We start from the raw sequence: 26,322 nt of genomic DNA, 5'->3' as shown, positions 1-26,322 counted from the left end.
GTTAATTTCTGCGCTCTCTGTTTTGTTCCATTGATCCATATGTCTGTTTTTGTGCCAATACCATGCTGTTTTGATTAGTATAGCTTTGTAGTATTGTCTTAAGTCTGGGAGAGTTATGCCTGTTGCTTTGTTCTGTTTCTTCAGGATTGCTTTGGCAATTCTGGGTGTTTTATGGTTCCATATAAATTTTAGGATTATTTGTTCTATTTCTGTGAAAAATGTCATGGGTCATTTGATAGGGATTGCATTACATCTGTAGATTGCTTTTGTAGTGTAGTCATTTTAACAATATAAATTCTTCCAATCCAAGAGCATGGGCTATCTTTCCATTTCTTTGAATCATCTTCAGTTTCCTTTACCGTTGTACAGCTCTCAGCATACAAGTCTTGCACCTCCTTGGTCAGATTTATTCCTAAGTATTTTATTTTTGGAGGTGCATTTTTTTTCAATATTTCTTTATTTGGCTGCGCCGGGTGTTGGCTGCCACGTGCGGGATCTTCATTGCTGCGTGCAGGATCTTTAGTTGCGGCATGCGGGATCATTAGTTGCGGCATGCAGGATCTTTATTTGCGGCATTCGCACTCTTACTTGTGGCATGTGAGACCTAGTTCCCTGACCAGGGATGGAACCCGGGCCCCCTGCATTGGAATTGTGGAGTCTTAGCCACTGGACCACCAGGGAAGTCCTGAGGGTGTGATTTTGGAAAGTATCGTTTATTTTACATTCCCTTTCTGATATTTCATTGTTGGTGTAAAGAAATGCAACCGATTTCTGTATGTTAATCTTGTATCCTGCTACGTTTCTGAATTCACTGATCAGTTCTCGTAGTTTTTGTGTGGAGTCTTTAGGGTTTTCTACATATAGAGTCATGTCATCTGCATATAATGACGATATTATCTCTTCCAATTTGGATACCTTTTATTTCTTTTTCTTGTCTGATTGCTGTGGCTAGGACTTCCAATACTATGTTGAATAGAAGAGGTGGAAGTGGGTATCCTTGTCTTATTCCAGAGTTTAGCGGGAGGGCTTTCAACTTTTCACCATTGAGTATTATATTGGCTCTGGGTTTGTCATAAATAGCTTTTATTATGTTGAGATGTATTCCCTCTATACCCACTTTGGTAAGAGTGTTTATCATGAATGGATGTTGAATTTTGTCAAGTGTTTTTTCTGCATCTATTGAGATGATCAAGTGGTTTTTGACTTTTGTTTATGTGGTGTATCACATTGATTGATTTGCATATGTTGAACCATCCTTATGAACCTGGGATGAATCCCACTTGCTTGTGGTGTATGATCTTTTTTATGTGTTGTTGGATCCAGTTTGCTATATTTGGTTGAGAATTTTTGCATCTATACTCATCAAAGATGTTGGCCTGTAATTTTCTTTTTTGGTGGTGTCTTTGTCTGGTTTTGGTATCAGGGTGATGGTGGCTTCATAGAATGTCTTTGGGAGTGTTCCCTTCTCTTCAGTTTTTTGGAAGAGTTTGAGAAGGATCAGTATAAGTTCTTCTTCGTATGTTTGGTAGAATTTGCCTATGAAGCCATCTGGTCCTGGACTTTTGTTTGTGGGGGAGTTTTTTTAAAAATAAATTTATTTATTTTATTTACTTTATTTTTGGCTGCGCCGGGTCTTTGTTTTTTTGTGTGTGTGTGTGTACACATTTAGTTTTATTGTAACAAAGCAACTTGTACACTTTTAACGTTTCAAACTGAGCATCATCTTTCCTTTCCAGTGAAACAGAAAGAAAAATATAACACTAAACAGGAACAAAATTACAATAGAGAATGTCAATTGCAAATAAGATCCTACAGGTTCTGCTGATTCTCCCATCGAGTGGCAGGGCTCAAGTCATCATTAGGAGAGAATTTTATTTTAAAAGTGTCATCTTAAACTGCAAGGATGTCCATTAAACATCACAATTAAACATGCCAAAGGAGAAGCCATGTTGTCAAAATGCCCACTTAACCCACCCAAACATCTCAAACCCACCCTTTGCTGACCTTCTATAACCCCATTTTTTTAAGTTTTTCTTTTCTTTTTTTAAACAAGAGAAAGTAGACAGATAGATGTTGGTAAATGCTAACTGTCCATATTCACATAGAGACACAGTGTAATCTCTGAGCCCAATATACAGAGAAAGGAGGAAAAAAGCTAGAATTCTATGCACTACTACACAGGGGCCTAGCACCCTCCAGCTTCCAGCAGAGCTAAGGGAGCAGAAGGTTTTTCTTTTTTCCCACAGAGCATGGTGGTGTTGATTCCGTAAAGTTTTTGTTGAGACAGGAAGGGATAAAAATGAATCTGGAACAGAAAGGGGTAGAGATTCTTTTCCCACTGAATTCTGCTCAAGGTATTTCCCCCCAAAATAAGTTGTGAGCCATGGTATAAAGGAGAAAAGAGACCTCAAACACAGGGCAACTGAGCACAAGAGGAGAAGGAGGAAAAAAAAAAAAAAAGACTGCAACTTGCTCCCAGGGACTGGAGAAAATTAAAAAAGGAAGGTTGGAATCCATCAGTGTTCCATTAGTCATCTTCTCCTTCATCTTCCTTCATCCTTATCCCCTTCTTCATCAATATCTTCCAGTCCTTCTTCCTCTTCATCATCATCATCATCTTCTTCTCCTTCCCCTTCCTCATCATCCATGTCCGGAACCAAGTGGTACTGTAATGGATTTGGCCAAATATCATCTTTGATGACCTCTCCTAACTCATCTGCACCTGCATCAGAATGATCAGTAAACCAGGTGAAGAAGCTTTCTGGTTCCTCATGCTGTCTCTTCCTGCTGGCTTTATTCTGCGTTTGACTTGCACGTTTTGTCAGATCCTTTCCGGATTTCCATTTGATTTCAGTGGACTTTGAAGACGGATCACCACTCTCATTCAGATGAAATTCTTTGGAGAGAACTTTAGTTTCGAAGTAAGGGTTTTCATCAAAATAAAAATCTATTCTGTAACCTGATTTACTATCTTCAAATTCTGTCACTTCGACTCTTGTCAAATAATGCAGCACCTCTTCATCCTCCTCCCCAAGCAGTGCAGACACTTGTGGATGGTGAACAAATGTTGTTACCCCAAAATTTGGGATTTTGGCGATCAATTCCGACCTCTTCTGAAAAAATGGTTGGCGGAGTTTGTTATATTTCTGTTCTACTTTCAAAATCTCCTCACTGGCTTGTTCGTTAAGTCTGTCTATTTCATTTTGTACTTCATCAATATGTTCAACTGCTTCTTGCTGTTCTTCTTCTTCCTTCGGCAAGTTCGGAGAAGCAGACGTTTCCTCTGGCCTGGAGGCAGGAGTCCGTCTCAGTTTCTTCGGTTTCGTTGCTTGGGGTGGAAGTGAAAACTGGTGTTTGGGGGCCATGCTGGGAGAAAAGCCAAGAATCCACCCAAGGGAAGAAGCTCGTACCGGGAGCTCTGAGAACTCTGCACTGGGCCTTTGTTGCTGTGCACAGGCTTTCTCTAGTTGTGGTGAGCAGGGGCTACTCTTCATTGCGGAGCTCGGGTCCTAGACACACAGGCTTCAGTAGTTGTGGCACATGGGCTCAGTAGTTGTGGCTCTTGGGCTCTAGAGCGCAGGCTCAGTAGTTGTGGCACACAGTCTTAGTTGCTCCGCAGCATGTGGGATCTTCCCGGATCAGGGATGGAACCCATGTCCCCTGCATTGGCAGGTGGATCCTCAACCACTGCACCACCAGGGAAGCCCTGTGGGAGAGTTTTTAAACTACAGATTCTAGTTCATCTCTAGTGATTGGTCTGTTCAAATTATCTGTTTCTTTTTGATTCAGTGAATGCAATCCCTCCCAAAATTCCATGGTATTTTCCCCCCAAATAGAGCAAATCCTCCTAATATCTGTGGGGAACCACAAAGGACCCCAAATAGCCAAAGAAACCCTGAAAAAAGAGAACGGGCTGGAGGCATCTCCCTCCCTGACGTCACACTCTGCTGAGAAGCTACAGTCACCAAAACAGTGTGGAACTGGCTCAAAACGGGCACAGGGACCAGAGGAACAGGACAGAGAGACCAGAATTCAACCCACACGGACGGGGTCGGTGAATTTATGACACAGGGACCAAGGACACACCAAGGAGCACGACACTCCCCACGATAAATGGTGCTGGGAAAACTGGACGCCCCATAACTCATGCTGGCTACCCTGCACACAAACCTGACCAAAAACCCAGCTTTCCATGCCAAGCCCTCCCTCGCTCACACGAAGACGGACCCCCTCAACGGTCAGTCGCCCACAGGAAGCTTCTCCCCACTTTTCCTCACCGTCTCTTCACCTTTTCCTCAGGCATCACCTGGGTCCTCAGGAAACCTAGTTCCCTAGTCAGCGTGGACGCAGCCCCACTTTGTCCTGAAGCCGAAACCCCAGCGAGTCCTAAGGAGACGGAGACCGAGCTCCTCTCAGCAGAGACGCTGAGCCGGGCGTCCTACCTGAAGGCCCCCGCCCCCGCCCCCGCGCCTGAGGAGGCTCAACTCCTCTCAGCTGCCCTCACAATCGAGTTCGCAGGGAACGAGCATGCGCTGTGGGTCAGAGAGGCGAACTCGGCGCCACCCTGTGGTCAGTGCAGGAAGTGCAGGCCGCGCCTCCCTCACAGGTCACTGGAGGCAGCGTGCCCTACTGACAGGACTGCTGAATCCATTAAACTGGACATTCAAACTAAAATGGAGTCTCTATCCCAAAAGTTTTCTAAAAGTAGTTAAGGAACAATTAATTGGAAACCATTTGGAATGAAGTGAATGTAGATGCAAACTTTACAACTGATACCAAATTCACTCAAAGTTATTCAGAGGCAAATTTTATTTTAGTTTCTAATTTATGTTTGGCTGCGTTGGGTCTTCGTTGCTGCATGTGGGCTTTCTCTAGTTGCGTCGAGCGGGGCTACTCTTCGTTGCGGTGCACGGGCTTCTCATTGCGGTGGCTTCTCTTGCGGGCGAGCACGGGCTCTAGGCGCGCAGGCTTCAGTAGTTGTGCCGCGCAGGCTTGGTTGCTCTGCGGCATGTGGGAGCTTCCCGGACCAGGGCTCGAGCCCGTGTCCCCTGCATGGGCAGGCGGACTCTTAACCACTGCGTCACCAGGGAAGTCCCCACAGACAAATTTTAAATACAAAACTATTCAAGGGGCTTCCCTGGTGGTGCAGTGGTTGAGAATCTGCCTGCTAATGCAGGGGACACGGGTTCGAGCCCTGGTCTGGGAAGATCCCACATGCCGCGGAGCAACTAGGCCCGTGAGCCACAACTACTGAGCCTGCGCCTCTGGAGCCTGTGCTACGCAACAAGAGAGGCTGCGATAGTGAGAGGCCCGCACACCGCGATGAAGACTGGCCCCCGCTTGCCACAACTAGAGAAAGCCTTCGCACAGAAACGAAGACCCAACACGGCCAAAAATAAATTAATTAATTAATCAATTAAAACAAAAAAGCTGTCTCTCAAATTTAACTTCCAGAATATATTCAGGAAAAACGCATACGCCCATTTTGGCCAACCAAAGAAGCGGGCAATGCAAATCAACACTACAAAGAGGTATCACTTCGAATCAGAAAAAAGGACCATCCTCACAAAGGGTAAAAACCAGATATGCAGGACAAGGAGAGGAGAAAAGGGAGCCTTGTTACGCTGAAGGGGGGAATGTAAATTGCCAACGGCCACTCTGGAGAAGTGTGCTGTGTTTCCTAAAACATCTAAAAAACAGAGCTACAAAGCATAGGGCGCTTCCACTCATGGGCCTATATGTTGGAAAAACCGAAAATCCACAGAACGCAGGCACCCCGTTTACTGCTGCTATGTTGACAACAGCCTCGACTTGGGTACAGCTTAATAGTCCTTGGAAGGAAAAAATGGTGAAAGAAAATTTGGTACTTAAGGACAACGGAATATTACTCAGCCCTGAAATCAATGAAATGAGGCCAGTCGCAGCAACTCAGGGGGACTTATGTATGGTCATTGAGAGTGAAATAAGTTAGACAGCAAGAGAAACTTATCATAAGATATCACTTATAAAGGGAATCTAAAAATCGCCAACCATGAACTGAATTACAAACAGAACACCATCACACATTTACAAAACACACTTATGGCTGCTTAAGGGGAAAAGCGTGGTGCGGTGATGCATAAACCAGGAGGTTGAAATTGGCACAGATACCGTTCCATACGCCAATAATGTAATCGCCAAGACATACTCATTGTTCAAGGAACTGGACTCAGCACCCTCTATTCACAGAAAAAACATCTATCTGACTACTAGAAACTAGCAAAGTGATTGAGTTATACATATATATACATTCTTTTTTTATATTCTTTTCCGTTTATATTCTTTTCCGTTATGGTTTATCATAGTATACTGGATATAGTTCCCTGTGCTATACAGTAGGGCCTTGTTTATCCATTCCATGTTTAATAGTTTACATCTGTTAACCCCAACCTCCCATTCCATCCCTCCCCCAACCTCCTCCCCCTTGGCAGCCACAAGTCTGTTCTCTATGTCCATGAGTCTGTTTCTGTTTCATAGGTATGTTCATTTGTGTCATATTTTAGATTCCACATAGAAGTGATATCATATGGTATTTGTCTTTCTCTTTCTGACTTATTTCACTTAGTATGATAATCTCTAGTTGCATCCATGTTGCTGCAAATGGCATTATTTTGTTCTTTTTTATGGCTGAGTACTAGTGCATTGTATACATGTACCACATCTTCTTTATCCATTCATCTGTCAGTGGACACTTAGGTTGTTTCCCTGTCTTGGCTATTGTGAATAGTGCTGCTGTGAATATAGGGGTGCATGTATCTCTTTGGATTAGAGTTTTGTCTGGGTATATGCCCAGGAGTGGGATTGCTGGATCATATGGTAATTCAATTTTGAATTTTTTAAGGAACCTCCATACTGTTCTCCAAAGTGGCTGTACCAATTTACATTCCCACCAACAGTGTAAGAGGGTTCCCTTTTCTCCACATCCTCTCCAGCATTTGTTATTTGGAGAGTTTTTCATGATGGCCATTCTGACCAGTGTGAGATGGTACCTTATTGTAGTTTTGATGTTCATTTCTCTAATAATTAGTGATTTTGAGCATCTTTTCATGTGCCTATTAGCTATTTGTATTTCTTCTTTGAAGAAATGTCTTTTTAGGTCTTCTGCCCCTGTTTTGATTGGTTCATTTATTTTTTTGTTGTTGAGTTGTATGAGCTGTTCATATATTTTGGAAATCAAGCCCTTCTCGGTTGCGTTGTTTGCAAATATTTTCTCCCGTTTTGTAGGTCGTCTTTTCGTTTTGTTAATGGTTTCCTTTGCTGTGCAAAAGCTTGTATCTTTGATTAGGTCCCATTTGTTTATTTTTGCTTTTATTCCTATTGCCTTGGGAGACTGAGCTAAGAAAACATTGGTACAATTTATGTCAGAGAATGTTTTGCCTGTGTTCTCTTCTAGGAATTTTATGGTGTCACGTCTTCTGTTTAAGTCTTGAAGCCATTTTGAGTTTATTTTTGTGTATGGTGAGAGGGTGTGTTTTCAATTCATTGATTTACATGCAACTGTCCAACTTTCCCAGCACCACTTGCTGAAGAGACTTTTTCCCTTTGTATATTCTTGCCTTTTTTGTCAAAAACTAATTGACTATAGGTGTGTGGGTTAATTTCTGCGCTCTCTGTTCTGCTCCATTGATCCATATGTCTGTTTTTGTGCCAATACCATGCTGTTTTGATTACTATAGCTTTGTAGTATTGTCTTAAGTCTGGGAGACCTATGCCTGTTGCTTTGTTCTTTTTCTTCAGGATTGCTTTGGCAATTCTGGGTGTTTTATGGTTCCATATAAATTTTAGGATTATTTGTTCTAGTTCTGTGAAAAATGTCATGGGTCATTTGATAGGGATTGCATTACATCTGTAGATTGCTTTGGGTAGTGTAGTCATTTTAACAATATAAATTCTTCCAATCCAAGAGCATGGGCTATCTTTCCATTTCTTTGAATCATCTTCAGTTTCCTTTACCGTTGTACAGCTCTCAGCATACAAGTCTTGCACCTCCTTGGTCAGATTTATTCCTAAGTATTTTATTTTTGGAGGTGCATTTTTTTTCAATATTTCTTTATTTGGCTGCGCCGGGTCTTGGCTGCCACGTGCGGGATCTTCATTGCTGCGTGCAGGATCTTTAGTTGCGGCATGTGGGATCATTAGTTGCGGCATGCGGGATCTTTATTTGCGGCATTCGCACTCTTACTTGTGGCATGTGAGACCTAGTTCCCTGACCAGGGATGGAACCCGGGCCCCCTGCATTGGGATTGTGGAGTCTTAGCCACTGGACCACCAGGGAAGTCCTGAGGGTGTGATTTTGGAAAGTATCGTTTATTTTACATTCCCTTTCTGATATTTCATTGTTGGTGTAAAGAAATGCAACCGATTTCTGTATGTTAATCTTGTATCCTGCTACGTTTCTGAATTCACTGATCAGTTCTCGTAGTTTTTGTGTGGAGTCTTTAGGGTTTTCTACATATAGAGTCATGTCATCTGCATATAATGATGATATTATCTCTTCCAATTTGGATACCTTTTATTTCTTTTTCTTGTCTGATTGCTGTGGCTAGGACTTCCAATACTATGTTGAATAGAAGAGGTGGAAGTGGGTATCCTTGTCTTATTCCAGAGTTTAGCGGGAGGGCTTTCAACTTTTCACCATTGAGTATTATATTGGCTCTGGGTTTGTCATAAATAGCTTTTATTATGTTGAGATGTATTCCCTCTATACCCACTTTGGTAAGAGTGTTTATCATGAATGGATGTTGAATTTTGTCAAGTGTTTTTTCTGCATCTATTGAGATGATCAAGTGGTTCTTGACTTTTGTTTATGTGGTGTATCACATTGATTGATTTGCATATGTTGAACCATCCTTATGAACCTGGGATGAATCCCACTTGCTTGTGGTGTATGATCTTTTTTATGTGTTGTTGGATCCAGTTTGCTATATTTGGTTGAGAATTTTTGCATCTATACTCATCAAAGATATTGGCCTTTAATTTTCTTTTTTGGTGGTGTCTTTGTCTGGTTTTGGTATCAGGGTGATGGTGGCTTCATAGAATGTCTTTGGGAGTGTTCCCTTCTCTTCAGTTTTTTGGAAGAGTTTGAGAAGGATCAGTATAAGTTCTTCTTCGTATGTTTGGTAGAATTTGCCTATGAAGCCATCTGGTCCTGGACTTTTGTTTGTGGGGGAGTTTTTTTAAAAATAAATTTATTTATTTTATTTACTTTATTTTTGGCTGCGCCGGGTCTTTGTTTTTTTTTGTGTGTGTGTGTACACATTTAGTTTTATTGTAACAAAGCAACTTGTACACTTTTAACGTTTCAAACTGAGCATCATCTTTCCTTTCCAGTGAAACAGAAAGAAAAATATAACACTAAACAGGAACAAAATTACAATAGAGAATGTCAATTGCAAATAAGATCCTACAGGTTCTGCTGATTCTCCCATCGAGTGGCAGGGCTCAAGTCATCATTAGGAGAGAATTTTATTTTAAAAGTGTCATCTTAAACTGCAAGGATGTCCGTTAAACATCACAATTAAACATGCCAAAGGAGAAGCCATGTTGTCAAAATGCCCACTTAACCCACCCAAACATCTCAAACCCACCCTTTGCTGACCTTCTATAACCCCATTTTTTTAAGTTTTTCTTTTCTTTTTTTAAACAAGAGAAAGTAGACAGATGTTGGTAAATGCTAACTGTCCATATTCACATAGAGACACAGTGTAATCTCTGAGCCCAATATACAGAGAAAGGAGGAAAAAAGCTAGAATTCTATGCACTACTACACAGGGGCCTAGCACCCTCCAGCTTCCAGCAGAGCTAAGGGAGCAGAAGGTTTTTCTTTTTTCCCACAGAGCATGGTGGTGTTGATTCCGTAAAGTTTTTGTTGAGACAGGAAGGGATAAAAATGAATCTGGAACAGAAAGGGGTAGAGATTCTTTTCCCACTGAATTCTGCTCAAGGTATTTCCCCCCAAAATAAGTTGTGAGCCATGGTATAAAGGAGAAAAGAGACCTCAAACACAGGGCAACTGAGCACAAGAGGAGAAGGAGGAAAAAAAAAAAAAAGACTGCAACTTGCTCCCAGGGACTGGAGAAAATTAAAAAAGGAAGGTTGGAATCCATCAGTGTTCCATTAGTCATCTTCTCCTTCATCTTCCTTCATCCTTATCCCCTTCTTCATCAATATCTTCCAGTCCTTCTTCCTCTTCATCATCATCATCATCTTCTTCTCCTTCCCCTTCCTCATCATCCATGTCCGGAACCAAGTGGTACTGTAATGGATTTGGCCAAATATCATCTTTGATGACCTCTCCTAACTCATCTGCACCTGCATCAGAATGATCAGTAAACCAGGTGAAGAAGCTTTCTGGTTCCTCATGCTGTCTCTTCCTGCTGGCTTTATTCTGCGTTTGACTTGCACGTTTTGTCAGATCCTTTCCGGATTTCCATTTGATTTCAGTGGACTTTGAAGACGGATCACCACTCTCATTCAGATGAAATTCTTTGGAGAGAACTTTAGTTTCGAAGTAAGGGTTTTCATCAAAATAAAAATCTATTCTGTAACCTGATTTACTATCTTCAAATTCTGTCACTTCGACTCTTGTCAAATAATGCAGCACCTCTTCATCCTCCTCCCCAAGCAGTGCAGACACTTGTGGATGGTGAACAAATGTTGTTACCCCAAAATTTGGGATTTTGGCGATCAATTCCGACCTCTTCTGAAAAAATGGTTGGCGGAGTTTGTTATATTTCTGTTCTACTTTCAAAATCTCCTCACTGGCTTGTTCGTTAAGTCTGTCTATTTCATTTTGTACTTCATCAATATGTTCAACTGCTTCTTGCTGTTCTTCTTCTTCCTTCGGCAAGTTCGGAGAAGCAGACGTTTCCTCTGGCCTGGAGGCAGGAGTCCGTCTCAGTTTCTTCGGTTTCGTTGCTTGGGGTGGAAGTGAAAACTGGTGTTTGGGGGCCATGCTGGGAGAAAAGCCAAGAATCCACCCAAGGGAAGAAGCTCATACCGGCAGCTCTGAGAACTCTGCACTGGGCCTTTGTTGCTGTGCACAGGCTTTCTCTAGTTGTGGTGAGCAGGGGCTACTCTTCATTGCGGAGCTCGGGTCCTAGACACACAGGCTTCAGTAGTTGTGGCACATGGGCTCAGTAGTTGTGGCTCTTGGGCTCTAGAGCGCAGGCTCAGTAGTTGTGGCACACAGTCTTAGTTGCTCCGCAGCATGTGGGATCTTCCCGGATCAGGGATGGAACCCATGTCCCCTGCATTGGCAGGTGGATCCTCAACCACTGCACCACCAGGGAAGCCCTGTGGGAGAGTTTTTAAACTACAGATTCTAGTTCATCTCTAGTGATTGGTCTGTTCAAATTATCTGTTTCTTTTTGATTCAGTGAATGCAATCCCTCCCAAAATTCCATGGTATTTTCCCCCCAAATAGAGCAAATCCTCCTAATATCTGTGGGGAACCACAAAGGACCCCAAATAGCCAAAGAAACCCTGAAAAAAGAGAACGGGCTGGAGGCATCTCCCTCCCTGACGTCACACTCTGCTGAGGAGCTACAGTCACCAAAACAGTGTGGAACTGGCTCAAAACGGGCACAGGGACCAGAGGAACAGGACAGAGAGACCAGAATTCAACCCACACGGACGGGGTCGGTGAATTTATGACACAGGGACCAAGGACACACCAAGGAGCACGACACTCCCCACGATAAATGGTGCTGGGAAAACTGGACGCCCCATAACTCATGCTGGCTACCCTGCACACAAACCTGACCAAAAACCCAGCTTTCCATGCCAAGCCCTCCCTCGCTCACACGAAGACGGACCCCCTCAACGGTCAGTCGCCCACAGGAAGCTTCTCCCCACTTTTCCTCACCGTCTCTTCACCTTTTCCTCAGGCATCACCTGGGTCCTCAGGAAACCTAGTTCCCTAGTCAGCGTGGACGCAGCCCCACTTTGTCCTGAAGCCGAAACCCCAGCGAGTCCTAAGGAGACGGAGACCGAGCTCCTCTCAGCAGAGACGCTGAGCCGGGCGTCCTACCTGAAGGCCCCCGCCCCCGCCCCCGCGCCTGAGGAGGCTCAACTCCTCTCAGCTGCCCTCACAATCGAGTTCGCAGGGAACGAGCATGCGCTGTGGGTCAGAGAGGCGAACTCGGCGCCACCCTGTGGTCAGTGCAGGAAGTGCAGGCCGCGCCTCCCTCACAGGTCACTGGAGGCAGCGTGCCCTACTGACAGGACTGCTGAATCCATTAAACTGGACATTCAAACTAAAATGGAGTCTCTATCCCAAAAGTTTTCTAAAAGTAGTTAAGGAACAATTAATTGGAAACCATTTGGAATGAAGTGAATGTAGATGCAAACTTTACAACTGATACCAAATTCACTCAAAGTTATTCAGAGGCAAATTTTATTTTAGTTTCTAATTTATGTTTGGCTGCGTTGGGTCTTCGTTGCTGCATGTGGGCTTTCTCTAGTTGCGTCGAGCGGGGCTACTCTTCGTTGCGGTGCACGGGCTTCTCATTGCGGTGGCTTCTCTTGCGGGCGAGCACGGGCTCTAGGCGCGCAGGCTTCAGTAGTTGTGCCGCGCAGGCTTGGTTGCTCTGCGGCATGTGGGAGCTTCCTGGACCAGGGCTCGAGCCCGTGTCCCCTGCATGGGCAGGCGGACTCTTAACCACTGCGTCACCAGGGAAGTCCCCACAGACAAATTTTAAATACAAAACTATTCAAGGGGCTTCCCTGGTGGTGCAGTGGTTGAGAATCTGCCTGCTAATGCAGGGGACACGGGTTCGAGCCCTGGTCTGGGAAGATCCCACATGCCGCGGAGCAACTAGGCCCGTGAGCCACAACTACTGAGCCTGCGCCTCTGGAGCCTGTGCTACGCAACAAGAGAGGCTGCGATAGTGAGAGGCCCGCACACCGCGATGAAGACTGGCCCCCGCTTGCCACAACTAGAGAAAGCCTTCGCACAGAAACGAAGACCCAACACGGCCAAAAATAAATAAATTAATTAATCAATTAAAACAAAAAAGCTGTCTCTCAAATTTAACTTCCAGAATATATTCAGGAAAAACGCATACGCCCATTTTGGCCAACCAAAGAAGCGGGCAATGCAAATCAACACTACAAAGAGGTATCACTTCGAATCAGAAAAAAGGACCATCCTCACAAAGGGTAAAAACCAGATATGCAGGACAAGGAGAGGAGAAAAGGGAGCCTTGTTACGCTGAAGGGGGGAATGTAAATTGCCAACGGCCACTCTGGAGAAGTGTGCTGTGTTTCCTAAAACATCTAAAAAACAGAGCTACAAAGCATAGGGCGCTTCCACTCATGGGCCTATATGTTGGAAAAACCGAAAATCCACAGAACGCAGGCACCCCGTTTACTGCTGCTATGTTGACAACAGCCTCGACTTGGGTACAGCTTAATAGTCCTTGGAAGGAAAAAATGGTGAAAGAAAATTTGGTACTTAAGGACAACGGAATATTACTCAGCCCTGAAATCAATGAAATGAGGCCAGTCGCAGCAACTCAGGGGGACTTATGTATGGTCATTGAGAGTGAAATAAGTTAGACAGCAAGAGAAACTTATCATAAGATATCACTTATAAAGGGAATCTAAAAATCGCCAACCATGAACTGAATTACAAACAGAACACCATCACACATTTACAAAACACACTTATGGCTGCTTAAGGGGAAAAGCGTGGTGCGGTGATGCATAAACCAGGAGGTTGAAATTGGCACAGATACCGTTCCATACGCCAATAATGTAATCGCCAAGACATACTCATTGTTCAAGGAACTGGACTCAGCACCCTCTATTCACAGAAAAAACATCTATCTGACTACTAGAAACTAGCAAAGTGATTGAGTTATACATATATATACATTCTTTTTTTATATTCTTTTCCGTTTATATTCTTTTCCGTTATGGTTTATCATAGTATACTGGATATAGTTCCCTGTGCTATACAGTAGGGCCTTGTTTATCCATTCCATGTTTAATAGTTTACATCTGTTAACCCCAACCTCCCATTCCATCCCTCCCCCAACCTCCTCCCCCTTGGCAGCCACAAGTCTGTTCTCTATGTCCATGAGTCTGTTTCTGTTTCATAGGTATGTTCATTTGTGTCATATTTTAGATTCCACATAGAAGTGATATCATATGGTATTTGTCTTTCTCTTTCTGACTTATTTCACTTAGTATGATAATCTCTAGTTGCATCCATGTTGCTGCAAATGGCATTATTTTGTTCTTTTTTATGGCTGAGTACTAGTGCATTGTATACATGTACCACATCTTCTTTATCCATTCATCTGTCAGTGGACACTTAGGTTGTTTCCCTGTCTTGGCTATTGTGAATAGTGCTGCTGTGAATATAGGGGTGCATGTATCTCTTTGGATTAGAGTTTTGTCTGGGTATATGCCCAGGAGTGGGATTGCTGGATCATATGGTAATTCAATTTTGAATTTTTTAAGGAACCTCCATACTGTTCTCCAAAGTGGCTGTACCAATTTACATTCCCACCAACAGTGTAAGAGGGTTCCCTTTTCTCCACATCCTCTCCAGCATTTGTTATTTGGAGAGTTTTTCATGATGGCCATTCTGACCAGTGTGAGATGGTACCTTATTGTAGTTTTGATGTTCATTTCTCTAATAATTAGTGATTTTGAGCATCTTTTCATGTGCCTATTAGCTATTTGTATTTCTTCTTTGAAGAAATGTCTTTTTAGGTCTTCTGCCCCTGTTTTGATTGGTTCATTTATTTTTTTGTTGTTGAGTTGTATGAGCTGTTCATATATTTTGGAAATCAAGCCCTTCTCGGTTGCGTTGTTTGCAAATATTTTCTCCCGTTTTGTAGGTCGTCTTTTCGTTTTGTTAATGGTTTCCTTTGCTGTGCAAAAGCTTGTATCTTTGATTAGGTCCCATTTGTTTATTTTTGCTTTTATTCCTATTGCCTTGGGAGACTGAGCTAAGAAAACATTGGTACAATTTATGTCAGAGAATGTTTTGCCTGTGTTCTCTTCTAGGAATTTTATGGTGTCACGTCTTCTGTTTAAGTCTTGAAGCCATTTTGAGTTTATTTTTGTGTATGGTGAGAGGGTGTGTTTTCAATTCATTGATTTACATGCAACTGTCCAACTTTCCCAGCACCACTTGCTGAAGAGACTTTTTCCCTTTGTATATTCTTGCCTTTTTTGTCAAAAACTAATTGACTATAGGTGTGTGGGTTAATTTCTGCGCTCTCTGTTCTGCTCCATTGATCCATATGTCTGTTTTTGTGCCAATACCATGCTGTTTTGATTACTATAGCTTTGTAGTATTGTCTTAAGTCTGGGAGACCTATGCCTGTTGCTTTGTTCTTTTTCTTCAGGATTGCTTTGGCAATTCTGGGTGTTTTATGGTTCCATATAAATTTTAGGATTATTTGTTCTAGTTCTGTGAAAAATGTCATGGGTCATTTGATAGGGATTGCATTACATCTGTAGATTGCTTTGGGTAGTGTAGTCATTTTAACAATATAAATTCTTCCAATCCAAGAGCATGGGCTATCTTTCCATTTCTTTGAATCATCTTCAGTTTCCTTTACCGTTGTACAGCTCTCAGCATACAAGTCTTGCACCTCCTTGGTCAGATTTATTCCTAAGTATTTTATTTTTGGAGGTGCATTTTTTTTCAATATTTCTTTATTTGGCTGCGCCGGGTCTTGGCTGCCACGTGCGGGATCTTCATTGCTGCGTGCAGGATCTTTAGTTGCGGCATGTGGGATCATTAGTTGCGGCATGCGGGATCTTTATTTGCGGCATTCGCACTCTTACTTGTGGCATGTGAGACCTAGTTCCCTGACCAGGGATGGAACCCGGGCCCCCTGCATTGGGATTGTGGAGTCTTAGCCACTGGACCACCAGGGAAGTCCTGAGGGTGTGATTTTGGAAAGTATCGTTTATTTTACATTCCCTTTCTGATATTTCATTGTTGGTGTAAAGAAATGCAACCGATTTCTGTATGTTAATCTTGTATCCTGCTACGTTTCTGAATTCACTGATCAGTTCTCGTAGTTTTTGTGTGGAGTCTTTAGGGTTTTCTACATATAGAGTCATGTCATCTGCATATAATGACGATATTATCTCTTCCAATTTGGATACCTTTTATTTCTTTTTCTTGTCTGATTGCTGTGGCTAGGACTTCCAATACTATGTTGAATAGAAGAGGTGGAAGTGGGTATCCTTGTCTTATTCCAGAGTTTAGCGGGAGGGCTTTCAACTTTTCACCATTGAGTATTATATTGGCTCTGGGTTTGTCATAAATAGCTTTTATTATGTTGAGATGTATTCCCTCTATACCCACTTTGGTAAGAGTGTTTATCATGAATGGATGTTGAATTTTGTCAAGTGTTTTTTCTGCATCTATTGAGATGATCAAGTGGTTTTTGACTTTTGTTTATGTGGTGTATCACATTGATTGATTTGCATATGTTGAACCATCCTTATGAACCTGGGATGAATCCCACTTGCTTGTGGTGTATGATCTTTTTTATGTGTTGTTGGATCCAGTTTGCTATATTTGGTTGAGAATTTTTGCATCTATACTCATCAAAGATATTGGCCTTTAATTTTCTTTTTTGGTGGTGTCTTTGTCTGGTTTTGGTATCAGGGTGATGGTGGCTTCATAGAATGTCTTTGGGAGTGTTCCCTTCTCTTCAGTTTTTTGGAAGAGTTTGAGAAGGATCAGTATAAGTTCTTCTTCGTATGTTTGGTAGAATTTGCCTATGAAGCCATCTGGTCCTGGACTTTTGTTTGTGGGGGAGTTTTTTTAAAAATAAATTTATTTATTTTATTTACTTTATTTTTGGCTGCGCCGGGTCTTTGTTTTTTTGTGTGTGTGTGTGTACACATTTAGTTTTATTGTAACAAAGCAACTTGTACACTTTTAACGTTTCAAACTGAGCATCATCTTTCCTTTCCAGTGAAACAGAAAGAAAAATATAACACTAAACAGGAACAAAATTACAATAGAGAATGTCAATTGCAAATAAGATCCTACAGGTTCTGCTGATTCTCCCATCGAGTGGCAGGGCTCAAGTCATCATTAGGAGAGAATTTTATTTTAAAAGTGTCATCTTAAACTGCAAGGATGTCCGTTAAACATCACAATTAAACATGCCAAAGGAGAAGCCATGTTGTCAAAATGCCCACTTAACCCACCCAAACATCTCAAACCCACCCTTTGCTGACCTTCTATAACCCCATTTTTTTAAGTTTTTCTTTTCTTTTTTTAAACAAGAGAAAGTAGACAGATGTTGGTAAATGCTAACTGTCCATATTCACATAGAGACACAGTGTAATCTCTGAGCCCAATATACAGAGAAAGGAGGAAAAAAGCTAGAATTCTATGCACTACTACACAGGGGCCTAGCACCCTCCAGCTTCCAGCAGAGCTAAGGGAGCAGAAGGTTTTTCTTTTTTCCCACAGAGCATGGTGGTGTTGATTCCGTAAAGTTTTTGTTGAGACAGGAAGGGATAAAAATGAATCTGGAACAGAAAGGGGTAGAGATTCTTTTCCCACTGAATTCTGCTCAAGGTATTTCCCCCCAAAATAAGTTGTGAGCCATGGTATAAAGGAGAAAAGAGACCTCAAACACAGGGCAACTGAGCACAAGAGGAGAAGGAGGAAAAAAAAAAAAAGACTGCAACTTGCTCCCAGGGACTGGAGAAAATTAAAAAAGGAAGGTTGGAATCCATCAGTGTTCCATTAGTCATCTTCTCCTTCATCTTCCTTCATCCTTATCCCCTTCTTCATCAATATCTTCCAGTCCTTCTTCCTCTTCATCATCATCATCATCTTCTTCTCCTTCCCCTTCCTCATCATCCATGTCCGGAACCAAGTGGTACTGTAATGGATTTGGCCAAATATCATCTTTGATGACCTCTCCTAACTCATCTGCACCTGCATCAGAATGATCAGTAAACCAGGTGAAGAAGCTTTCTGGTTCCTCATGCTGTCTCTTCCTGCTGGCTTTATTCTGCGTTTGACTTGCACGTTTTGTCAGATCCTTTCCGGATTTCCATTTGATTTCAGTGGACTTTGAAGATGGATCACCACTCTCATTCAGATGAAATTCTTTGGAGAGAACTTTAGTTTCGAAGTAAGGGTTTTCATCAAAATAAAAATCTATTCTGTAACCTGATTTACTATCTTCAAATTCTGTCACTTCGACTCTTGTCAAATAATGCAGCACCTCTTCATCCTCCTCCCCAAGCAGTGCAGACACTTGTGGATGGTGAACAAATGTTGTTACCCCAAAATTTGGGATTTTGGCGATCAATTCCGACCTCTTCTGAAAAAATGGTTGGCGGAGTTTGTTATATTTCTGTTCTACTTTCAAAATCTCCTCACTGGCTTGTTCGTTAAGTCTGTCTATTTCATTTTGTACTTCATCAATATGTTCAACTGCTTCTTGCTGTTCTTCTTCTTCCTTCGGCAAGTTCGGAGAAGCAGACGTTTCCTCTGGCCTGGAGGCAGGAGTCCGTCTCAGTTTCTTCGGTTTCGTTGCTTGGGGTGGAAGTGAAAACTGGTGTTTGGGGGCCATGCTGGGAGAAAAGCCAAGAATCCACCCAAGGGAAGAAGCTCGTACCGGGAGCTCTGAGAACTCTGCACTGGGCCTTTGTTGCTGTGCACAGGCTTTCTCTAGTTGTGGTGAGCAGGGGCTACTCTTCATTGCGGAGCTCGGGTCCTAGACACACAGGCTTCAGTAGTTGTGGCACATGGGCTCAGTAGTTGTGGCTCTTGGGCTCTAGAGCGCAGGCTCAGTAGTTGTGGCACACAGTCTTAGTTGCTCCGCAGCATGTGGGATCTTCCCGGATCAGGGATGGAACCCATGTCCCCTGCATTGGCAGGTGGATCCTCAACCACTGCACCACCAGGGAAGCCCTGTGGGAGAGTTTTTAAACTACAGATTCTAGTTCATCTCTAGTGATTGGTCTGTTCAAATTATCTGTTTCTTTTTGATTCAGTGAATGCAATCCCTCCCAAAATTCCATGGTATTTTCCCCCCAAATAGAGCAAATCCTCCTAATATCTGTGGGGAACCACAAAGGACCCCAAATAGCCAAAGAAACCCTGAAAAAAGAGAACGGGCTGGAGGCATCTCCCTCCCTGACGTCACACTCTGCTGAGAAGCTACAGTCACCAAAACAGTGTGGAACTGGCTCAAAACGGGCACAGGGACCAGAGGAACAGGACAGAGAGACCAGAATTCAACCCACACGGACGGGGTCGGTGAATTTATGACACAGGGACCAAGGACACACCAAGGAGCACGACACTCCCCACGATAAATGGTGCTGGGAAAACTGGACGCCCCATAACTCATGCTGGCTACCCTGCACACAAACCTGACCAAAAACCCAGCTTTCCATGCCAAGCCCTCCCTCGCTCACACGAAGACGGACCCCCTCAACGGTCAGTCGCCCACAGGAAGCTTCTCCCCACTTTTCCTCACCGTCTCTTCACCTTTTCCTCAGGCATCACCTGGGTCCTCAGGAAACCTAGTTCCCTAGTCAGCGTGGACGCAGCCCCACTTTGTCCTGAAGCCGAAACCCCAGCGAGTCCTAAGGAGACGGAGACCGAGCTCCTCTCAGCAGAGACGCTGAGCCGGGCGTCCTACCTGAAGGCCCCCGCCCCCGCCCCCGCGCCTGAGGAGGCTCAACTCCTCTCAGCTGCCCTCACAATCGAGTTCGCAGGGAACGAGCATGCGCTGTGGGTCAGAGAGGCGAACTCGGCGCCACCCTGTGGTCAGTGCAGGAAGTGCAGGCCGCGCCTCCCTCACAGGTCACTGGAGGCAGCGTGCCCTACTGACAGGACTGCTGAATCCATTAAACTGGACATTCAAACTAAAATGGAGTCTCTATCCCAAAAGTTTTCTAAAAGTAGTTAAGGAACAATTAATTGGAAACCATTTGGAATGAAGTGAATGTAGATGCAAACTTTACAACTGATACCAAATTCACTCAAAGTTATTCAGAGGCAAATTTTATTTTAGTTTCTAATTTATGTTTGGCTGCGTTGGGTCTTCGTTGCTGCATGTGGGCTTTCTCTAGTTGCGTCGAGCGGGGCTACTCTTCGTTGCGGTGCACGGGCTTCTCATTGCGGTGGCTTCTCTTGCGGGCGAGCACGGGCTCTAGGCGCGCAGGCTTCAGTAGTTGTGCCGCGCAGGCTTGGTTGCTCTGCGGCATGTGGGAGCTTCCCGGACCAGGGCTCGAGCCCGTGTCCCCTGCATGGGCAGGCGGACTCTTAACCACTGCGTCACCAGGGAAGTCCCCACAGACAAATTTTAAATACAAAACTATTCAAGGGGCTTCCCTGGTGGTGCAGTGGTTGAGAATCTGCCTGCTAATGCAGGGGACACGGGTTCGAGCCCTGGTCTGGGAAGATCCCACATGCCGCGGAGCAACTAGGCCCGTGAGCCACAACTACTGAGCCTGCACCTCTGGAGCCTGTGCTACGCAACAAGAGAGGCCGCGATAGTGAGAGGCCCGCACACCGCGATGAAGACTGGCCCCCGCTTGCCACAACTAGAGAAAGCCTTCGCACAGAAACGAAGACCCAACACGGCCAAAAATAAATAAATTAATTAATCAATTAAAACAAAAAAGCTGTCTCTCAAATTTAACTTCCAGAATATATTCAGGAAAAACGCATACGCCCATTTTGGCCAACCAAAGAAGCGGGCAATGCAAATCAACACTACAAAGAGGTATCACTTCGAATCAGAAAAAAGGACCATCCTCACAAAGGGTAAAAACCAGATATGCAGGACAAGGAGAGGAGAAAAGGGAGCCTTGTTACGCTGAAGGGGGGAATGTAAATTGCCAACGGCCACTCTGGAGAAGTGTGCTGTGTTTCCTAAAACATCTAAAAAACAGAGCTACAAAGCATAGGGCGCTTCCACTCATGGGCCTATATGTTGGAAAAACCGAAAATCCACAGAACGCAGGCACCCCGTTTACTGCTGCTATGTTGACAACAGCCTCGACTTGGGTACAGCTTAATAGTCCTTGGAAGGAAAAAATGGTGAAAGAAAATTTGGTACTTAAGGACAACGGAATATTACTCAGCCCTGAAATCAATGAAATGAGGCCAGTCGCAGCAACTCAGGGGGACTTATGTATGGTCATTGAGAGTGAAATAAGTTAGACAGCAAGAGAAACTTATCATAAGATATCACTTATAAAGGGAATCTAAAAATCGCCAACCATGAACTGAATTACAAACAGAACACCATCACACATTTACAAAACACACTTATGGCTGCTTAAGGGGAAAAGCGTGGTGCGGTGATGCATAAACCAGGAGGTTGAAATTGGCACAGATACCGTTCCATACGCCAATAATGTAATCGCCAAGACATACTCATTGTTCAAGGAACTGGACTCAGCACCCTCTATTCACAGAAAAAACATCTATCTGACTACTAGAAACTAGCAAAGTGATTGAGTTATACATATATATACATTCTTTTTTTATATTCTTTTCCGTTTATATTCTTTTCCGTTATGGTTTATCATAGTATACTGGATATAGTTCCCTGTGCTATATACAGTAGGGCCTTGTTTATCCATTCCATGTTTAATAGTTTACATCTGTTAACCCCAACCTCCCATTCCATCCCTCCCCCAACCTCCTCCCCCTTGGCAGCCACAAGTCTGTTCTCTATGTCCATGAGTCTGTTTCTGTTTCATAGGTATGTTCATTTGTGTCATATTTTAGATTCCACATAGAAGTGATATCATATGGTATTTGTCTTTCTCTTTCTGACTTATTTCACTTAGTATGATAATCTCTAGTTGCATCCATGTTGCTGCAAATGGCATTATTTTGTTCTTTTTTATGGCTGAGTACTAGTGCATTGTATACATGTACCACATCTTCTTTATCCATTCATCTGTCAGTGGACACTTAGGTTGTTTCCCTGTCTTGGCTATTGTGAATAGTGCTGCTGTGAATATAGGGGTGCATGTATCTCTTTGGATTAGAGTTTTGTCTGGGTATATGCCCAGGAGTGGGATTGCTGGATCATATGGTAATTCAATTTTGAATTTTTTAAGGAACCTCCATACTGTTCTCCAAAGTGGCTGTACCAATTTACATTCCCACCAACAGTGTAAGAGGGTTCCCTTTTCTCCACATCCTCTCCAGCATTTGTTATTTGGAGAGTTTTTCATGATGGCCATTCTGACCAGTGTGAGATGGTACCTTATTGTAGTTTTGATGTTCATTTCTCTAATAATTAGTGATTTTGAGCATCTTTTCATGTGCCTATTAGCTATTTGTATTTCTTCTTTGAAGAAATGTCTTTTTAGGTCTTCTGCCCCTGTTTTGATTGGTTCATTTATTTTTTTGTTGTTGAGTTGTATGAGCTGTTCATATATTTTGGAAATCAAGCCCTTCTCGGTTGCGTTGTTTGCAAATATTTTCTCCCGTTTTGTAGGTCGTCTTTTCGTTTTGTTAATGGTTTCCTTTGCTGTGCAAAAGCTTGTATCTTTGATTAGGTCCCATTTGTTTATTTTTGCTTTTATTCCTATTGCCTTGGGAGACTGAGCTAAGAAAACATTGGTACAATTTATGTCAGAGAATGTTTTGCCTGTGTTCTCTTCTAGGAATTTTATGGTGTCACGTCTTCTGTTTAAGTCTTGAAGCCATTTTGAGTTTATTTTTGTGTATGGTGAGAGGGTGTGTTTTCAATTCATTGATTTACATGCAACTGTCCAACTTTCCCAGCACCACTTGCTGAAGAGACTTTTTCCCTTTGTATATTCTTGCCTTTTTTGTCAAAAACTAATTGACTATAGGTGTGTGGGTTAATTTCTGCGCTCTCTGTTCTGCTCCATTGATCCATATGTCTGTTTTTGTGCCAATACCATGCTGTTTTGATTACTATAGCTTTGTAGTATTGTCTTAAGTCTGGGAGACCTATGCCTGTTGCTTTGTTCTTTTTCTTCAGGATTGCTTTGGCAATTCTGGGTGTTTTATGGTTCCATATAAATTTTAGGATTATTTGTTCTAGTTCTGTGAAAAATGTCATGGGTCATTTGATAGGGATTGCATTACATCTGTAGATTGCTTTGGGTAGTGTAGTCATTTTAACAATATAAATTCTTCCAATCCAAGAGCATGGGCTATCTTTCCATTTCTTTGAATCATCTTCAGTTTCCTTTACCGTTGTACAGCTCTCAGCATACAAGTCTTGCACCTCCTTGGTCAGATTTATTCCTAAGTATTTTATTTTTGGAGGTGCATTTTTTTTCAATATTTCTTTATTTGGCTGCGCCGGGTCTTGGCTGCCACGTGCGGGATCTTCATTGCTGCGTGCAGGATCTTTAGTTGCGGCATGTGGGATCATTAGTTGCGGCATGCGGGATCTTTATTTGCGGCATTCGCACTCTTACTTGTGGCATGTGAGACCTAGTTCCCTGACCAGGGATGGAACCCGGGCCCCCTGCATTGGGATTGTGGAGTCTTAGCCACTGGACCACCAGGGAAGTCCTGAGGGTGTGATTTTGGAAAGTATCGTTTATTTTACATTCCCTTTCTGATATTTCATTGTTGGTGTAAAGAAATGCAACCGATTTCTGTATGTTAATCTTGTATCCTGCTACGTTTCTGAATTCACTGATCAGTTCTCGTAGTTTTTGTGTGGAGTCTTTAGGGTTTTCTACATATAGAGTCATGTCATCTGCATATAATGATGATATTATCTCTTCCAATTTGGATACCTTTTATTTCTTTTTCTTGTCTGATTGCTGTGGCTAGGACTTCCAATACTATGTTGAATAGAAGAGGTGGAAGTGGGTATCCTTGTCTTATTCCAGAGTTTAGCGGGAGGGCTTTCAACTTTTCACCATTGAGTATTATATTGGCTCTGGGTTTGTCATAAATAGCTTTTATTATGTTGAGATGTATTCCCTCTATACCCACTTTGGTAAGAGTGTTTATCATGAATGGATGTTGAATTTTGTCAAGTGTTTTTTCTGCATCTATTGAGATGATCAAGTGGTTTTTGACTTTTGTTTATGTGGTGTATCACATTGATTGATTTGCCTATGTTGAACCATCCTTATGAACCTGGGATGAATCCCACTTGCTTGTGGTGTATGATCTTTTTTATGTGTTGTTGGATCCAGTTTGCTATATTTGGTTGAGAATTTTTGCATCTATACTCATCAAAGATATTGGCCTTTAATTTTCTTTTTTGGTGGTGTCTTTGTCTGGTTTTGGTATCAGGGTGATGGTGGCTTCATAGAATGTCTTTGGGAGTGTTCCCTTCTCTTCAGTTTTTTGGAAGAGTTTGAGAAGGATCAGTATAAGTTCTTCTTCGTATGTTTGGTAGAATTTGCCTATGAAGCCATCTGGTCCTGGACTTTTGTTTGTGGGGGAGTTTTTTTAAAAATAAATTTATTTATTTTATTTACTTTATTTTTGGCTGCGCCGGGTCTTTGTTTTTTTTTGTGTGTGTGTGTACACATTTAGTTTTATTGTAACAAAGCAACTTGTACACTTTTAACGTTTCAAACTGAGCATCATCTTTCCTTTCCAGTGAAACAGAAAGAAAAATATAACACTAAACAGGAACAAAATTACAATAGAGAATGTCAATTGCAAATAAGATCCTACAGGTTCTGCTGATTCTCCCATCGAGTGGCAGGGCTCAAGTCATCATTAGGAGAGAATTTTATTTTAAAAGTGTCATCTTAAACTGCAAGGATGTCCGTTAAACATCACAATTAAACATGCCAAAGGAGAAGCCATGTTGTCAAAATGCCCACTTAACCCACCCAAACATCTCAAACCCACCCTTTGCTGACCTTCTATAACCCCATTTTTTTAAGTTTTTCTTTTCTTTTTTTAAACAAGAGAAAGTAGACAGATGTTGGTAAATGCTAACTGTCCATATTCACATAGAGACACAGTGTAATCTCTGAGCCCAATATACAGAGAAAGGAGGAAAAAAGCTAGAATTCTATGCACTACTACACAGGGGCCTAGCACCCTCCAGCTTCCAGCAGAGCTAAGGGAGCAGAAGGTTTTTCTTTTTTCCCACAGAGCATGGTGGTGTTGATTCCGTAAAGTTTTTGTTGAGACAGGAAGGGATAAAAATGAATCTGGAACAGAAAGGGGTAGAGATTCTTTTCCCACTGAATTCTGCTCAAGGTATTTCCCCCCAAAATAAGTTGTGAGCCATGGTATAAAGGAGAAAAGAGACCTCAAACACAGGGCAACTGAGCACAAGAGGAGAAGGAGGAAAAAAAAAAAAAAGACTGCAACTTGCTCCCAGGGACTGGAGAAAATTAAAAAAGGAAGGTTGGAATCCATCAGTGTTCCATTAGTCATCTTCTCCTTCATCTTCCTTCATCCTTATCCCCTTCTTCATCAATATCTTCCAGTCCTTCTTCCTCTTCATCATCATCATCATCTTCTTCTCCTTCCCCTTCCTCATCATCCATGTCCGGAACCAAGTGGTACTGTAATGGATTTGGCCAAATATCATCTTTGATGACCTCTCCTAACTCATCTGCACCTGCATCAGAATGATCAGTAAACCAGGTGAAGAAGCTTTCTGGTTCCTCATGCTGTCTCTTCCTGCTGGCTTTATTCTGCGTTTGACTTGCACGTTTTGTCAGATCCTTTCCGGATTTCCATTTGATTTCAGTGGACTTTGAAGACGGATCACCACTCTCATTCAGATGAAATTCTTTGGAGAGAACTTTAGTTTCGAAGTAAGGGTTTTCATCAAAATAAAAATCTATTCTGTAACCTGATTTACTATCTTCAAATTCTGTCACTTCGACTCTTGTCAAATAATGCAGCACCTCTTCATCCTCCTCCCCAAGCAGTGCAGACACTTGTGGATGGTGAACAAATGTTGTTACCCCAAAATTTGGGATTTTGGCGATCAATTCCGACCTCTTCTGAAAAAATGGTTGGCGGAGTTTGTTATATTTCTGTTCTACTTTCAAAATCTCCTCACTGGCTTGTTCGTTAAGTCTGTCTATTTCATTTTGTACTTCATCAATATGTTCAACTGCTTCTTGCTGTTCTTCTTCTTCCTTCGGCAAGTTCGGAGAAGCAGACGTTTCCTCTGGCCTGGAGGCAGGAGTCCGTCTCAGTTTCTTCGGTTTCGTTGCTTGGGGTGGAAGTGAAAACTGGTGTTTGGGGGCCATGCTGGGAGAAAAGCCAAGAATCCACCCAAGGGAAGAAGCTCATACCGGCAGCTCTGAGAACTCTGCACTGGG

General features: G+C 42.7%; 4 pseudogenes across 4 annotated transcripts; all 4 read right to left on the bottom strand.

The window, feature by feature from the left end:
* Positions 1 to 2,455: 2,455 nt before the first annotated feature.
* Positions 2,456 to 3,399, bottom strand: LOC309652423 (protein SET pseudogene; annotated as a pseudogene). The gene has a single exon. The product of its transcript is annotated as a protein SET pseudogene (transcript).
* Positions 3,400 to 10,110: 6,711 nt separating this feature from the next.
* On the bottom strand, positions 10,111 to 11,027 carry LOC309652269 (protein SET pseudogene; annotated as a pseudogene). The gene has a single exon. The product of its transcript is annotated as a protein SET pseudogene (transcript).
* A 6,711-nt stretch (positions 11,028 to 17,738) lies between these two features.
* Positions 17,739 to 18,654, bottom strand: LOC309652267 (protein SET pseudogene; annotated as a pseudogene). Its single transcript has one exon. The product of its transcript is annotated as a protein SET pseudogene (transcript).
* A 6,713-nt stretch (positions 18,655 to 25,367) lies between these two features.
* On the bottom strand, positions 25,368 to 26,284 carry LOC309652268 (protein SET pseudogene; annotated as a pseudogene). Its single transcript has one exon. The product of its transcript is annotated as a protein SET pseudogene (transcript).
* Between the last annotated feature and the right edge of the window lie 38 nt (positions 26,285 to 26,322).

This window comes from Balaenoptera physalus, assembly GCF_965194825.1.
Source record: "Balaenoptera physalus genome assembly, chromosome: X".
In the NCBI taxonomy this organism is placed as follows: Eukaryota; Metazoa; Chordata; class Mammalia; order Artiodactyla; family Balaenopteridae; genus Balaenoptera; species Balaenoptera physalus.
The sequence above is the reverse complement of the archived record's forward strand: the minus strand, read 5'-3'. Positions and strand labels throughout refer to the sequence as shown.